Source organism: Kogia breviceps, chromosome 15 (assembly GCF_026419965.1).
Source record: "Kogia breviceps isolate mKogBre1 chromosome 15, mKogBre1 haplotype 1, whole genome shotgun sequence".
NCBI lineage: Eukaryota > Metazoa > Chordata > Mammalia > Artiodactyla > Physeteridae > Kogia > Kogia breviceps.
This window is the reverse complement of record NC_081324.1, coordinates 32480437-32495830: the sequence shown is the minus strand read 5'-3', so window position 1 is coordinate 32495830 and position 15394 is coordinate 32480437. Positions and strand designations below refer to the sequence as shown.

At 35.9% G+C, this 15394-nt stretch overlaps 1 protein-coding gene and 1 pseudogene across 1 annotated transcript in view; one reads left to right on the top strand and one right to left on the bottom strand.

Moving 5' to 3' along the window:
* The window catches only part of RIT2 (Ras like without CAAX 2), a 595054-nt gene that overhangs the window by 125106 nt on the left and 454554 nt on the right, over positions 1 to 15394 (bottom strand).
* LOC131742264 (eukaryotic translation initiation factor 4B pseudogene) lies at positions 9748 to 11696 on the top strand (annotated as a pseudogene).

The window sequence follows — 15394 nt, the reverse complement described above, 5'->3', positions numbered from 1 at the left end:
AATTCACATGCCAGAATATATTTTCATCAACAAATAAGAAATTTTCCAGTTAGTTATTTTTTAATCATTGGTTGTTAATTATGTATTTCAGTACAAGGTATTCTTCAAAGTCCTAATACCATAATGAGAGAGAAGATTTTTCACAAATGGTAAATATAACAAAATTAATTAAAAATGAAATGTGTATAAACTTAGAATTGTGTTGTATAAATTTATATTTACTAAGGAAATACATTATAATAGAAAACAAATGAAAATAGACCACCCAGGGAAGTTTCCATGGGATTAAGTGGGATTTTAATTACTCTTTGTTGATTTTATTTCACATGTGTTATGAACTTTTTCTTTGTGAAATTGAATATTTTGAGGAGTATACTATCTGCTTTTGACATGAAACCATAGATAAGATGTCCATAAATCCTGAATTAATATATAAGAATGTCTGCATATATTAAAATCATCTCTCAACCTAGGAATACTTTTCTTGAGAAAAGGCTGTACAGAATCATTTTGAATATTTTATACAATATAACATCATAAAGATCAATTACCGTTTTTAGATTTTACCTGTACTAGTCTGTGAGTTAGAGATCTGATTGGTGAGCAGGCAACCTGATGGTGTTGTAAAGGACAGGATCCAGATCTTCTGTCTCCCATTTTTCTGATTAAATTTTGAAATTATTTTATTCATTTTAACATCTTGTTGGCAAAATTATTTTGCTGATGGTTTAGGAATAAGTTGGTGAAGAGAGTTACAGTAGAAAATTGGACATGGCATAACTATAAATGTTCCCCAATTATAATAAATTCTAGTATCAGTTTAAAACATGCTATTAGATATATTAAAAGTCTTCAGATAATAGTCTTTTTATATTTAATTAAACATTTTTTTAACCATAATATATACCCCTGTAACTGTTCCCCCCTTCCCATGTCTTCTGCCTGCCTACCTATTATTTGTACTTAGCTTTAGTCTCCCAGGTCTCCCTTGAGTTACAAAAGGCTAGCTTAAGAATTAATGATAGGAGAATGTGAATATGTAATAAAAAAATATAGCAGTTGGGCCAGGAGAACTGGTAACAATTTAAACAACAGATCAGCCATATATTAGAGTCACAGAATCTTTAGTCCTCCCTGAAGGACGTAGATAAGTGTCTGATGTACATTCCTGGTAGTTTTACAGATGCAAACCCTCCCCCCCAGATGGAAGAAGCTAATTGCATGATGGCCATGAATGCATAGCCCCCAAATCAGCTGGTGCCTGAGGATTGATGATGTTAATCTCTGTGTCAACACCCTGTTACCTCACCATCAACCAATCAGGTAATTGTACATGAGACGATTATGCAACATGCTACTCTCTCTTTCACCTTGCCTTTAAAAACCCTTCCCTGCAATCCTCAGGGAATTTGGGTATTTTGAGCATTAGCTGTCCATACTCCTTGCATGGCTTTTCAGTAAACACTGCACTTTCCTTCACCACAACCTGGTGTCAGTAGATTGGCTTTGCTGCAAGTAAGTGAGCAGACCTAAGTTTTGTTTGCTAGGTTTTACACCTTCTGTAGATGTAACTGTTGTTGGCAAAACCTCATCATTTCATTTGTCATATAAACACAATCTTCAGTGTATAAACTTAGGCTTTTAGATTTGGAAGGGAAATCAGAGACCAACAAGTGTGTTCAGAAATGTTCTCAGAAATAATTCTGACAGGTTGTTTCCAGAAATACTTAGATTTTTATACTAATAAGAATCTCAACACTTCATAAGGCAGGTCTTAAAATGTTTAGATGATTCCAATATCTAAAAGGAATTTGTTTTACTTAAAAATATTTTCTGCTATTTTTTACCAAGTAGCCTCCTGTAGAACTGTACATAAGTAGGTCCAATATCTGCTTCCCTGGAACTTCTTTCATTATTTAAATATAGGTCTCATCTCACCCCACTGACAAACACTGACTGAGTGCTTATAGTTTTATGGGCAATATGCTAGCAACCCAAAGTTTCTCCAGCCTTCATCTTATGAGTTGCCCTGGGGCTCAGATCTGTACCTACCAGGCTCCCCTGAGGAATTCAAATATCAACATACATATGTTCCACTCACATCATATGGCACACAGACAAAAGCTCTGTTGAGTACTCACATGTCCTTTGTTTTATGCTCCTTATATGGTATTTGAACTCATTTATTGTGGTAGAGACAGCTGAAGTGCTCACCAATTCCATTTCCTCTTTTGGGGCACACAGGAAAATTCCATTTCTCTTCTTTCATTGTACTTACACAGGGGCTGTATAACTGGAAGCTGGTAAATGTAGTGTGGTCAAAGTAATGTAAGCTAATCCCAGGTGTGGTATAGAACCCCTGTGTCACTGTCACTCTTTTTATTCTCTAACTACAATGGAAATGTCACAAGCCCATGAAAAGCCTAGATTCCTGAGTCATTCTCTGGACAGGAGCTATCCAAACTACATCAGATTCTAAAATGGGTAGCCTGTGTTATGTCACTAAGAATTGAATTGCTCTTGTACTACAACAGAGCCTACTTCAATTTCTTGAGTAATTTATGCTTGAATTAGGGTGCTGTTTTAGCCCAGAGCTAAAGCTCATAAAGTTGGTTTGGTATTGGTTGGTATGCAAGCTAAAAACTGGTATCAGACACTAGAAAGATGAAAATCAGTGATATATAGTAGCAAAGAATTTTAGTAAAATTATTACCCAATATACCCTAGAAGGCAACTCATTTGCCTAATGAGATTGTGGTTTTAAGGCTTTGGAAAATGGGATATTAGTGCTATGTGTTACATTTTTTGTCTGTGCTTGGTGAGGCGTTATAAAATAGAGATAAGTTAAGGAACAAATTGACTGATTTTTAAAAAGATATGAAAGGGAACAGAGATAATTCAGAAAATTGACAACTTGCTTTGGACAATTGCTTCTAGGCAAGTGTTTTCAAATAGAAATATAGTTTGAGTCACAAAGGTAATTTAAAATTTTCTAGTGGCCATACAAAAAAATTTAAAAGAACCTGGTGAAATGAATTGAATAATATCTTATAAGATCTAATATTTATAAAATACTATTTCAACATGTAATCAATATAAAATATTAATTTGATATTTTATACTTTTATTTTCATTTTAAGACTTCAAAATCAGTGTGTATTTAAATGTATATCACATCTCAATTTGGGCTCACTACAATCAAGTGCTAAGGAGCCATATGTTGCTGCTAACTGCAATATTGAACAGTGTAGGTCTAGACTCTTAATAGGAATAAGATTTTGAAAAGGTTTTACAATAATAGGCCATAAAACTTTTCAAATGAGTAAAGTAATTTAGGCAAAGAACAGGTTATTTCTGATATCTCTAAGGTAGCTTCCATTAATCATAGAAAGAAAAACATAGTATGAGAAGGCAAATAAGTGAATCAGATTTAAAAGTTGTATCTTGCACATAATTTTGAGAGTGATCACTGGAGCACATTGATCAGAATTTTAATTCCCTCTTTTCAGGAATTGCACTGGCAAAGAAACCATGTATTCAATTTAAATATGGCTGAATATTCAAGACCTGAAACATTCTTTAGTTCCCAACTTACCATGGACAAGAATCAGCTTCTAAGTGTGTACAGATCCTGAAGAAAGCATGTTCCTCAATACTCAAATCAGGGGTTAAGAACAGCTACTATAGATATCAATGGGCAAGAGAAGTAACACGCCTTATCAAGGTAACACTCCTTGATCCCTAGTGGGAGGAGGAGTCCTTTAAAATAGCTGTCAAACTGAATTTCAGAATTAGTAAGGAGTGGCAAGTGTTATGTTTCTCATCTGTTCCATTTTCTGAATGGTAAGGTCCTGTTCTGTTATTGTATATGGGATATGACAGGAGGTATATAACTTGTCTCTTTACTGCATCAGCAACTAGAAAAGGAGGACTCACATAAAAAAAATGATAAAAAATTACTGCACATCTACCATAAAATCACCTGGGTAATTACATGTTTTCTTACCTTTTTATGGCAACTGTAGATACCCTGTGCTGAAGATAACAGTTTCACAGGATGCAATGGGCCTAGATCCCTAAGTCACTACTTGGAAAGAAGCCACCCAGAAGAGTTGCTCAACCTATATCAGATTATGACATGAACTAGAATAAAGTCTCTTGTTGTTAAACCAATGAGATTTTTGTTGTTGGTTGATATAGAAACTAGCAAGCATTACCCTCCACAATGCCCTCATCTAATGAAGAATAAGCTTCTAGATTTTAGAATCAAAAACCAACAACCGTTCAGCCCTATCAAAGCATTTAGTACTTAATAACAGACTAAAGAAAAACAATGACTGAGGAAATAGTTAAAATACCCTAAAGTGGATTCTAAAGTCCTTAGAATCTCATTTGAAACATAAGATCACTTGCTTTTTTCATGGATTGGGACTATAGAGCTGGGAAGTTAAAAGAATATTCTTATACTCCTGTGTTACGTGACTTTGGTGCCTGTATGGAAAGCCGTAGCTGTCAGTTTCCACAGTCTATTGAAAATAACTTGCATCTGACCTGGTTTCAACTCCATCTAGTATTGTTTAATAATTTGTTACTGAATACTGTATGTCAGGGAGAGTGTTTGCAGTCGAGTGTAAACAATGATATCTTCATTTCTGTGCAGGTTTCCTATTAGCCCCTCTGTAAATGGAACACAGAATTTAGTATGCCTTCTTTTAGCCATTGCAGTATTGTAGTATACAAGCATTGCCTTGGCAACTCCACTTAATTTAATCAATAAGACACAACAGAGCATGTTGTATGGGGCAATTAATACATGTTTTGGTATATTTCAACCTGATGTTATTTGCTGCCCAAGGTGTTTATTAATAGTCCTATAAACATTTTGCAAACAACATTTCTCTGATAAAAATGAAAATGTTTATTGTAAAAATTCAATTTCATCAAGAATTTTATTTTAATTACTTTTTAAGAGATGTTTCCATTTTAAGAAATAGAACCTTTAATTATTAACTAGCATAGGACTTGATCCAGATCGGACAGAGTACAGGTAAGTTTTAAGGTGTTGTGCTGCTTTTAAGATAATGGTCTGGTAACATAAAAATTTTGTTACATTAAGACCTAAAAGGAAAATATGTGCCAAAGGGCTTTAAGGCATTCTGACTAGCTAGTGAATCAAGCTGCTTATAACTGAATAATTATAGTAATAGTTGAAGAATAGATTTACAGATGGTGGATTATATATTTAAAAATGTGACAAAAAACTTTTAAAGTCAGGATGTTCCAAAGGAAATTTTAACGAACACATCAGCGTTTTCAGGATAACAATATACATATCAAGCATAAATTGGACAAGAAGGAACATTCATCCCAACATGGATTAAGGTTTATATTCTTAGAAAATTAAAGATAAATATCTTCCTTGTATCCCCAGTCTTTCATCCATATCTAACAAGATATAAATGATTAACTCATGCCCTTAGTCCTCAAAATTGGTGCCAATATCACAGCTCACTGTGACTGAGTCAACTGTCTCAACTCACTTGAGGTTCTTTATCAACACTAGCTGACCAAGGTTGATAATCAGTAACTCCTGTTTTAACTTCCAAGTGGGGATGACCTGAACTCTGTCATCTTCTGTTTCCTAGATGTGCCCTAATCAGGAAAAGAAAACAGACAGTTTGAGAATGTCAGAAAGGAGAGTGAGGGTTCTTAACAGAGAGGCTTAAAGATAACTGAGACAATTTTCACCAGCAAAAGCAAAACTGAGAACAAAAGAAAACACCCATCTTTTTTTGAATATCAAAACATGAGACTAAAGACTAAGGTCATTAGATCAACGGTTCTGAATTTAAGTAAGTTACATCTATTGACATTTACCATATTAGAAATTAAAACTGACTTTTAATTATGTTTATTAATTCATTGAAAAATAACTGATAACTCATTGATTTTAACATAATTTTTATTAAAAATGCACTTTACAAAAGTTGTGGGAGAAAATGGCATTGATTTACATTTCTACAAATCTCATTAATGCCTGGTTAGATATAAGAAAGTTGGATTTAGACATTTTTTTTTTTAGTATTATTTAATATGTTACTCTTTTTTTTTTTTTTTTTGTAGTACATGAAGAAAATCTGGGCTTACAAAGTTGGAAAAGGGAAGAGTATTTGAATAGACTTTCTAGATAACTGAGAATATTCTTCTTTGTTATTTTACCAGTCTGAAACCATATGAGTAAATGGCTTATACCTTCTTACATTTAAATCTATTTGTCTAACTTGCATTTTGAATGGATTTTTTACTCATGCTTGATTTTGTAAATCTTGTATTGATCATTTGGAAGATATTGGTTTACTGAGAGATGCTGATCTTCCAAAGATTAATATGTTGATTATAAAATATCATATTTATTAATATCATTAACAAGCTCATAAGAGAAATCCTTATGTATAGAGAAGCTACAACTACCATGTATTTCTATATGTACCTTATGTAGACTTTCCATTTTGTCAACAAAATATTAAAGTGACATATACTTAAGGGTAGAAATTCAGTAAAATTCATAATTTTCACTGATTCATCAAAGACATTTTTAAGTGAAACTGGGTATTTGTTTTTAAGACTGCATGGCCATGAAGAATACCACCAATATGATTTAATGTTACTGTTTTCATTTGTGCTGAAGGGCCAGTGACTTCACTGTAAAAGAGGTTAATAGCAACTTGTATTTTGTGAAAATAGTTTTGATCTCCTAGGGTCTAGGTCTATAACTGTTCTATATTAACATTTTGCAAAGAAATTAACCTAAATTTATTAGTAAATAACAAGTCACTACTGAATTTACAAATATAATAATTACAAAATTTTCAATACTAGTCTAGTAAAGAAGGAAATATTAAGCAATACTGATAAAATACAAAACAGGGCTTCCCTGGTGGTGCAGTGGTTGAGAGTCCTCCTGCCGATGCAGGGGACACCGGTTCATGCCCCTGCTCTGGTCTGGGAAGATTCCACATGCCGCGGAGCGGCTGGGCCCATGAGCCATGGCTGCTGAGCCTGCGCGACCGGAGCCTGTGCTCCACAAAGGGAGAGGCCCACGTACGGCATGAAAAAAAAAAAAAAAAAAAAAAGTTAATTGTAAAGAGGAATTTCGAGGCTCAGCATATAGAAATAATTATTTTTTATTTGAAGAAAATAACTTTTTATTACAGTAATTTTGAAGGATGATTCCTATGGTATGTTTATGAAGGACAGTGTATGGTTTTAAAATATATCTTGTATTGGTTGTAATTATTTAGATATACTTATATTTCTGTGTTGATTTAATTATCCTAATATTATGGATCTTTTAAGTTCTGTGTCTCTGAGTCTTTCAATATATAAATTTGTTACTTTAAATTTAAAAAAAGAATATTTTACTCTGAGTGGGTCATTAATTATTTCAGACTTTTCTTGATAAGAGGCAGTCCTCAGGCTCTTCTGTTTTTCTTTCAGAATGTGTCATTGCATGCATTTTCATATTTTTTAAGCAGCCTTGAATAAAGGGTTTGTGTTCTGAGAACACTGCTGTTATTTTTAAATGTGGTATCTGAAAACTGTATCATAGATACTGAGTCAGACTAAAAAGTAAAACAAAACATTTCCCATTCTTGTGCTTTTGCTTTTATGGAAACCACTGCCCTTTAGAAGCACAAAAGCAAGATACAAGATTATTTTAATGCAAAGTGAGTACACACCTCATCTGAAATAAAATAAATTAGATGTGAATTTGCTTAGGAACTTCAGCAGGTATTATTGGTGTAGGTAACAAACAATGCTAAAACTGTTAACGTAAGATTTTTGATTATGCTAGTGTATAGAGAAATTTAAAAACGACTCTAAGTTTGTTCTTTTGGTGTGAGTGGATGATGTGTTAGGAATTGTCCAGCAGAATCTAATGAGCTGTCAGTTGGGAAGCTAGTCAGAATTCTCAGAGTGACAGAATAAATATGAACAAATGATTAATGAAAATCTGGAAGGCTTATATGGCATTTCTTATGGTTGTTTTGCTCAATGGAGTAAAAGCAAAATCATTTCGCATCTATTCTCTCACCTTAGAGTTGTATGAACTAACTGAAAAAGCTGAGTTACCCCTGGAAATTAGTAAAATATTAACACAAACTTCTGTATCACACATGCTGTTTATTTAGCACATTTTGAGGTATGCATTCTTCTAAAACACATCAAGAGAATCTGGAAAATGATGTACTTCATAGAAAAGAGAAGTTATAAACTCATGCAAAGAACACACATAAAGGACATGTAAAGTCATAATCTTGTGTGAAAATTTACCACCCCAGCTCCCTGCCCCATACTATTGCTAAAGAAAAGAGCTAATTATTTTCTCTCTAAAGAGAAAAGATAGTTCTATATCTTATTTCAGTATAGATGCCATGATAAAAACATCTATGTTTAAATAAACTTAAGTACACATAATTTGAATTAAAAAGATGGCTTAAAAAGAAAAAAATATAATTTAGTATCTTTTTACTTGGGGAGTTAGATGAAAAGGAGGCTACCAACTAAAAGTTTGATTAAACTGAATATTAGGTCTTCTCTGTTTAGTTGCACTCCCTCTTGAAACTACTTTTTTGTTACTTTGTAAATACCTGCAGGAATGTTAGGACATGTAATTTATTCATATAAATCATCAATGGGTGTGAAAATTCACCAAAGACTGGACTCAATAAATAACCATGAGTAATTCTAGCAATAATCAAAATATAATCCTATTGTTCTATTTAGATTAGTTCTCTATCAGTACCAGTTACTAAATTTAAAGTGACAGTGATACTACCAGAAATTCTAGTCTCTCAAGGTTTACAGTGACGATCTGACTTTCCCAAACTTTATATCAATACCATTGTAATGAGAAAAAGCCTTCTTTTAGAATGTATATACATTGCAGGAAGTTTATATTAGATTTGACCTTGTTTTTAAGGATTTTACAATACTATTGAGATAGAAGAGGCAAAACAAAGAGTAAAGGTCATATATACTTATTACAATATATGATTAGTGATAAAAAGATAGCAAAAATATTAAATTCAATAAAAATTCTGCTTATGTTATGTTTTGAAGAAAATCAAGTTTGAATCAATGTTTTAGCACTGGAAAGAAATTTAGAGACAATCTGGGCCAAATTATTTATAGAAATGAAAATGTAAGGGCAAGATTAAAAGACTTGACCAAAATTCTATAACTAGAGATAGACTTAACTTATTTTAATTCAAATATTCTAAGTACCTGTATTATTTTCTCTTAATGACACTATAAGGGAGAAGAATTTGCCACCCCAAAATATTTCTCTGGAGTATTAATTCTTTTAAACTGGTTATTTTCAGAGAAACAGCAGACATGGGAAGGGCTCTGAAAACCAAGTGAAAATTACCCTTTTGTGAGAAACACATTTGTAAGGGTGTTTCCCTCTCTGTACCTGATAAAAGAGGGTGGCCAAATTTCTAGAAACTCTTATCAATGGTGAAAACAATGGCTTAAATCTGCATCACAATCACTCTTATTTACTGTGCTTTTTTCTGACTGCAATGGCATGAAACTAGAAATCAACAGCAGAAAAAGAAACGAGAAAAAATTGATTGCATGGAGACTAAACAACATGATACTGAAAAAACAATGGGTCAATGATGATAAAAAAGAAGAAATTTAAAAATACCTTGCTTTTGCATTCTCTCTCCCTCTCCCAACATGGTGGCCTCAGCAAAAAAGAAGTATAAGAAGGGGAAGACTATCTACCTAACAGACTTCCTGGCTGAGGATGGAGGGACTAGAGGAGGAAGCACCTATGCCCCCAAGCCAGTCACCTGAGCTGATGAAACAGATGACCTAGAAGGAGATGTTTCAACCACTTGGCATAGTAATGATGATGACGTGTATAGGGCACCTCCAATTGACCGTTCCATCCTGCCCACTGCTCCACAGGCTGCTCGGGAACCCAATATCGACCGGAGCCATCTTCCCAAATCATCACCCTACACTGCTTTTCTAGGGAACCTGCCCTGTGATGTGACAGAAGACTCCATTAAGGAATTCTTTAGAGGATTAAATATCAGTGCAGTGCATCTACCACGTGAACCCAGCAATCCTGAGAGGTTGAAAGGTTTTGGTTACGCTGAGTTTGAGGACCTGGATTCCTTGCTCAGTGCCCTGAGCCTCAATGAAGAGTCTCTAGGTAACAGGAGAATTCGAGTGGACGTTGCTAATCAAGCACAGGATAAAGACAGGGATGATCATTCTTTTGGCTGAGATAGAAATTGGGATTCTGACAAAACAGATACAGACTGGAGGGTCCGTCCTGCTACAGACAACTTTGATGACTACCCACCTAGAAGAGGTGACGATAGCTTTGGAGACAAGTATCGAGATCATTACGATTCAGATGGATATTGTGATGGGTATTGGAACAGTTACCGTGATGGCCCATGCCGGGACATGGATCGATACAGGGGCCGAGATCGCTATGACGACCGAGGCAGCAGAAACTATGATAGAGGCTATGATTCCAGGATAGGCAGTGGCAGAAGAGCATTTGGTAGTGGGTAACATAGGGATGATGACTACAGAGGAGGTGGGGACTGATATGAAGACAGATATGACAGACGAGATGACCAGTCATGGAGTTCCAGAGACGATTACTCTCAGGATGATTATAGGCGTGATGATAGAGGTACCCCGCAAAGACCCAAACTGAACCTGAAGCCTCAGAGACTCCTAAGAAAGATGATTCCTCTGCTAACACATCCCAGTCCAGTCGAGCAACCTCTATCTTTGGAGAGGCAAAGCCTGTTGACAAAGCTGTTAGAGAACGAGAAGTAGAAGAGCGGCTACAGAAGGAACAGGAGAAACTGCAGCATCAGCTGGATGAGCCAAAACTAGAAGGACGGCCTTAGGAGAGACACCCAAGCTGGCAAAGTGAAGAAACTCCGGAACGGGAATGATTGAGGACAGGAAGTGAGTCATCATAAATGGGGACCTCAGCCACATCAGGCAGAAGTAAGTCAGACCAGGATGCACGAAGGAGAGAGTGAGAAGTGTCTAGAAAATGAAACACCCAATAAAGAGGAAGACTGTCAGTCTCCATCTTTTAAGCCTCCCAAACCTGAACAGCCTCTAAAGGTAATGCCAGCCCCTCCACCAAAGGAGAATGCTTGGGTGAAACAAAGTTCTAACCCCTCTGCTAGATCTCAGAGCTCAGACACAGAGCAGCAGTCTCGTACAAGAGGTGGAGGGAAAGTAGTTCCAGCTCAACCATCTGAGGAAGGACCGGTAAGGAAAGATGAAAATAAAGTAGATGGGGTGAGTGCCTCAAAAGGCCAAAGTGGAAATTCCAGCCATGATCCAGGAGATGGAGGGAACAAAGACCACTGGAAGGAATCAGATAGGAAAGTTGGCAAAAAGGATCAAGACTCCAGATCTGCACCTGAGCCAAAGAAAGCTGAAGAAAATCCAACCTTTAAGTTCAGTTCTGCAAGCAAGTATGCTGCTCTTGCCGTTGATGGTGAAGATGAAAATGAGGGAGAAGATTACACTGAATAGACCTCTGCATTCTGTGCTTTCTCCTAGTTTCTCACCACCCTGGAACATTCGAGAGCAAATCAAACCTCTATCCAGACAAGACAAAATAAAACTCACCATCTCCTCGATACCTTTCTTAACTTTTTTTTTTTTTTAAAGAAACAAAATGAAGTTCTTTTGCATGCTGCTGCAGCCTTTAAAATATTGAACTAACTGGAGAATCACAAATGTAGCCAGAGAGACGGACAGCTTTTAATGCTGTAAGTTTAAAGTTGTGGTGCATTTTTATGACACATGCAGTTGCCTGTGTGATTAGTGCCTAGGGACCTCCGTTTAGCAAGATGGCAGTGATAGTGACACAGTGTCTGGAATCTAGTTAGGCAGTAGGCAGGTATAAGGAAGAGTGTGAGGTTTCTACCTTTAATTCTTATTCTGTTGTGACATACATGAATTAGCCAACAGTATCTGAATAAATTCTCCATTCTTGGCAAGATAGGTTTAGTCTCTGATGTTGTTTTAGTCTCCAGGAGGCTGCCAGCCCCAACTCTTATTTAATTCTGAGTTACTGGGGCCAGACTAAGGGGGGGTCCTTCATTTGTGCCCCCCAGAGGGGTAAGTGGGAGTGAGTTTACAGGTCACTGAAGAATAGGACTGTTTGGTGACCAAAGTAAATGGAGAAATTGTGGTTTGAAAAGAAGCTTGGGGATTTGATGAATTATTTTGCACCAGTAACAGGGGAAATGGTATTATTCAATAAACACATAATTGTTTACCTCCTGGAGCAGGAAGTACTTAGGGGTTGTGGGAATTCCCAGGTCTTTTATGTGTCCTGGTTTCACACTTTCTTAAATGCTATCCCTTCTGAAAGTTCTAATATTTCCACATTCTGTTGAAATCTTGAAGTTTTAAAAATTTAGACTCTTGTCATCATCTTATGTTCCCCCTGTTACTCTTTCCTGTTAACCTTCCCACAGGCAGCTTCTACTTAAGTCACATACTTGACCTCCTAAGCATTCTCTAGAGCCCCTGGGAGCTGTCCAATGAGGAATCATCACTGCTTTTTCTCAAGCAAATCTTGGGTCCTTCGTGTTTTGACACTCCTTCCCTCCAGCCATTCATGCTTCTGCTGCTTTGACCCCTTTTAAACCTTAGAAAACTTTAGAATTACAGTCTTAGGTGGTGATCAAGGGTGGTTAAATTGGGACCCTTTCTTACAACCTTGGTTGGGGTTTGAGGGGCCTTTTAAAAAAACAAAAGTTTCCTACTCTCCAAGTGAAATCCCACACCAATGTTTGGATTTATAATGTGGCTTAGAACAATGTGTGGTTTTTATGGTTCTGTTTTTTTAGTATCCCCTTGAGAGAATAAATAATAATGGAGAAGAAAAAAAATATCTTGAGAGAAATGACAATGAACACAAAACCAGAAAAAATCTATGGGATGGGGGCTTCCCTGGTGGCGTAGTGGTTGCGAGTCTGCCTGCTAATGCAGAGAACACGGGTTCGAGCCCTGGTCTGGGAGGATCCCACATGCCAGGGAGGATCCCACATGCCCTGGAGCAACTAGGCCCATGAGCCACAACTACTGAGCCTGCGCGTCTGGAGCCTGTGCTCCGCAACAAGAGAGGCCACAATAGTGAGAGGCCCGCGCACCGCGATGAAGAGTGACCCCCGCTTGCCACAACTAGAGAAAGCCCTCGCACAGAAACGAAGACCCAACACTGCAAAAATAAATAAATAAATAAATAAATTAATAAACTCCTACTCCCAACATCTTAAAAAAAAAAAAAAAATCTATGGGATGCAACAAAAGCAGTCCTAAGATGGAAGTTCATAGTTATACAGGTCTTCCTCAAACAAACAACCTAACCTACAAACTAAAAGAATTAGAAAAATAAGCACAAACAAAAACTAAAGTCAGCAGAAGGAAGAAAATATTAAAGATCAAAGAGGAAATAAGTAAAATAAAGATTTAAATAAATAAATAAATAAAACAAAAACCATTTTTTAAAAAAAGGTAAACAAAGTCAACAAACCTCAGGCCAGGCTCACCAAGAAGAAAAGAGAGGTCCAAAATAAACGTAATACAAAATGAAAGAGGAGAAATGACAACTGAGACTGCAGAAATACAAAATACAAAAAACAGAGAGAGAGACAGAAAGGGAGAATACTATGAACAATTATATGCCAACAAATTGGACAACCTAGAAAAAATGGACAAGTTTCTACAAACATACAGTCCACATACACTGAATTAAGAAGAAATAGATAGTTTGAACAGACCAATCACTAGACGTGCAATAGAATCTGTAATAAACATAACTCCCTGAAAACAAAAGTTCAGAACCACATGGATTCACTGGGGAATTCTACCAAACATACAAATAAGAATGTACAACAATTCTTCTCAAACTCTTCCAAAAGATTGAAGAGGAGGGAACACTTCCATAATCATTTTATGAAGTCACCATTATCCCTATACCAAAACCACACAAAGACACTACCAAAAAAAGAAAATTACAGGCCAATATCTTTGATAAAAACAGAAGCAAAAATTCTCAACAAGATATTAGCAAACCAAACCCCAAAACATGCAAAAAATATCATATATCATGATTAAGTTAGAGGCATACCAGGGTCACAAGGATGGTTCAACATATGAAAAACAATCAATGTGATATGCCACATGAACAAAAGACAGGACAAAAACCACATGATCATCTCAATAGATGCAGGAAAAGCATTTGATAAAATTCAACAGCCATTCATGATAAAATCTCTTACCAAAGTGGGTAAAGAGGAACATATATCAGTATAATAAAAGCTTTTTATGGCAAACCCACAGCCAAAATAAAGCATTCCCACTAAAATCTGGAAGAAGACAAGAATGCCCACTCTCACAATGTTTATTCAACATAGTATTGTATGTCATAGTCACAGCAATCAAACAAGAAAAAGAAATAAAAAATATCACAATTGGAAGAGAAGAGGTAAAATTATCATTATATGAAGAAGACAAGATACTGTATATAGAAAACCCTAAAGAATTAAAAATTTGCAGGGTAATATTTAAGGTGTTTTGGAGTCAGGAGTGTTTGTAAAACCCCACAACAATTACTACAAATAATAAATACTGGAGAGGGTGTGGAGAAAAGGGAATCTTCTTACCCTCTTGATAGGAATGTAAATTGGTACAACCACTATGGAAAACAATATGGAGCCTCCTTAAAAATCTAAAAATAAAGTTACCATAAGTTCCAGCAATTCCACTCCTGGCCATATGTGTAGAGAAACTATAATTCAAAAAGATACATGCACCCCAATGTTCATCACAACGCTATATATAATAACCAAGACATGGAAGCAACCTAACTAACATAATTGCCCATCAGCAGATGAATGTGTAAAGATGATGTGGTATATATATACACAATAGAATACTACTTAGCCATAAAAAAAAGAATGAAATAATGTCATTTGCAGCAACATGAATAGCCCAGAGATTATCATACTATGTGAAACTTTCCAATTGTTATCTTGTTATTGAGCAGAACTTGGGTCACTTGCCTGCAAAGCCAATATATTGACATCAGGTTGTGGTGAAGGAAAGTAGAGCATTTATTGCAGGGCCCAGCAAGGACTATGGATGGGTCATTTTCAAAAGACCAGAACTTCACAATGGCTGTCAGGGAAGGATTTTTAAAGGGAATATTTGAGGTGAGAGTTGCAAAGGTATGACTTGGTTGGTGGGGAGATAACAGGGTGAAGTTTCAGGAATCGTAATCATCAACCTTTTGGTTTCAACCAGTCTGGGGTCTACA